Source organism: Penaeus japonicus, unplaced genomic scaffold, assembly GCF_977035675.1.
Source record: "Penaeus japonicus unplaced genomic scaffold, GWHDUDI00000001_assembly GWHDUDI00000025, whole genome shotgun sequence".
In the NCBI taxonomy this organism is placed as follows: Eukaryota; Metazoa; Arthropoda; class Malacostraca; order Decapoda; family Penaeidae; genus Penaeus; species Penaeus japonicus.
This window is the reverse complement of record NW_028234427.1, coordinates 31,711,854-31,714,353: the sequence shown is the minus strand read 5'-3', so window position 1 is coordinate 31,714,353 and position 2,500 is coordinate 31,711,854. Positions and strand designations below refer to the sequence as shown.

At 31.2% G+C, this 2,500-nt stretch overlaps 1 protein-coding gene across 1 annotated transcript in view; it reads left to right on the top strand.

Moving 5' to 3' along the window:
- Positions 1–2,500, top strand: part of LOC122256064 (nephrin-like) — an 82,040-nt gene that overhangs the window by 636 nt on the left and 78,904 nt on the right. The gene's annotated exons all lie outside the window — the stretch shown is intronic.

The window sequence follows — 2,500 nt, the reverse complement described above, 5'->3', positions numbered from 1 at the left end:
CCGCTTTCTTTTCCTTTTTTTCTTTTTCTTTTCCTTTCTCTCTCTTCCTCTTTTTCTTTTTCTTTCTTTTGTCTTTTCCTTTCTCTCTCTTTCTTTCTTTTTTTCTTTTTCTTTTCCTTTCTCTCTCTATTCTTTCTTTTTTCTTTTTCTTTTCCTTTCTCTCTCTGCCTTTCTTTCTTTTTCCTTTTTCCTTTCTCTCTCTTCTTCTTTTTTTTTTCTTTTTTCCCTTTTCCTTTCTCTCTCTTTCTTTCTTTTATTTCTTTTTCTTTTCCCTTTCTTCTCTCTCTTTCTTTCTTTTTTTCTTTTTCTTTTCCCTTTCCCTCCTCTCTTTCTTTCTTTTTCTTTTTCTTTTTCCTTTTCTCTCTCTTTCTTTCTTTTTTCTTTTTCTTTTCCTTTCTCTCTCTTTCTTTTTTTTTTTCTTTCTTTCTTTTTTCCTTTCTCTCTTCTTTCTTTCTTTTTTTCTTTTCTTTTGTCCTTTTCTCTTCTCTTTCTTTTCTTTTTTCTTTTTTCTTTTCCTTTCTTCTCTCTCCTTAATCTTTCGTTTTTTCTTTTTCCTTTTCCTTTCTCTCTCTTTCTTTCTTTTTTCTTTTTCTTTTTCCTTTCTCTCTCTTTCTTTCTTTTTTCCTTTTTCTTTTCCTTTCTCTCTCTTTCTTTCTTTTTTCTTTTTCTTTTCCTTTCTCTCTCTTTCTTTCTTTTTTCTTTTTCTTTTCCTTTCTCTCTCTTTCTTTCTTTTTTCTCTTTCTGTCTTTCTGTTTATGCTTATGTTTATGTTTATGTTCTCTCTCTCTTTCTCTCTCTCTCTCTCTATCTATCTATCTATCTATTTATCTCTCTCTCTCTCTGTCTCTCCCTCTCTTTAATTATCTATCCATCTATCTATCTCTCTATTTATTTACCTCTTTCTCTGTCGCTCTCTTTCTCTCTCTCTCTCTCTCTCTCTCTCATCTCCACTCGCCTCTCCATTCTCTCTCTCTCCTCCCTCCTCTCTCTCTCCTTCCCTCGTGCCTCATCATCGTCTCTCTCTCTCTCTCTCTCTCTCTCTCTCTCTATCCATCTATCTATCTATCTATCTATCTATCTCTCTCTCGCTCCCTCTCTCTATATATATCTATCTATCTATCTTTCTTTCTTTCTCTACTTTCTCTTCTATTCATCAAAATATAATTAATATCATGCAAAAATAAACCTTAAAAAGTGAATTGTGAAAAAACATGATAAAGCACACGTACTAAGTGGCGCTGTTGTTAAAGTGCCATCTATTGTATGGACTTTGAACCTTTTATTTCGCTCTTCCATTGTTCATTCCCTTTGACTTCGGGTGGTATTTTGTATGCAGCTCCTGGAAACCTTTTTTTTTTTTTTTTTTTTTTTTGGGGGGGGGGTTTAAAGTACTTTGCTGCTTTCCATTTTTATTTATTTTTTCCTCGTAATTCTTTATCGTCTATTTTGTATCACGATAAAATGTGTTTTCTTAAAGGGGATGAATAGAATATAATGTTTTTCCTTTCCTTTTTTTAAATATATTAAAATTCCTAATGAAAAAATTATATATTTTTAGAATCTTAAGTCGTTGGTGTGGAGAGCACAATTATACTATTTCATATCTTTTTTCATTTTACGTTTTTCAACTCTTTTAATGTAGTGAATCCATCTTGGAAAATGAAGGATAAAAACGAACTGCTTTCTGTGGCTTGAGACGCGTCGAGACGGATGAGGGTAATTTCCATGTTCTTTGCATTATGTATCACTTAATTACACTATGTAGATATATGCACGTTGCGTGGGTGTTCGCACAACCATGCATGGAAGAGAAACGGAGAGTGGGAGAGCGAGAAGGAGAGAGAAAGAGAGAGAGAGTGAGAGAAAAACAGAGGATGGAGAAAGGGGGGAGGGGGTAGGACAGATATATTGTGATATGAAATATATTCCTACATGCATTAACATTACGTAAAAATGCAATATAAACACACATATATATATATATATATATATATATATATATATATATATATATATATAAATATATATATATGTATGTATGAGTATGTATATATGTATATACATAAATATATATATATATATATATATATATATTATATTAATATATATATATATTTATATATATATTATGTCATATATATATATATATATAATATAACTAATATATATATATATATATATATATATAGAGTATATACCCACACACACACACACACACACACACACACATATATATATACACATGCAAACACACAAACACACTTGTAAGTATGATACACAAAATACAAAAAGGGCAAAACAAGGAAACTGCAGTGGTATATGATGGATATACACGACGGAGCCCCGCATCCCAGGTAACTGTGACACCCAAGGGAGAGATGGAGAATAACAAAGAGAGTGAGAGGGAGAGAGAGAGTAAGAGAAATCAGAGAGACAGAGACTAATAGAATACACTCACACATACATACAGCATATACATATATATATATATATAATATAT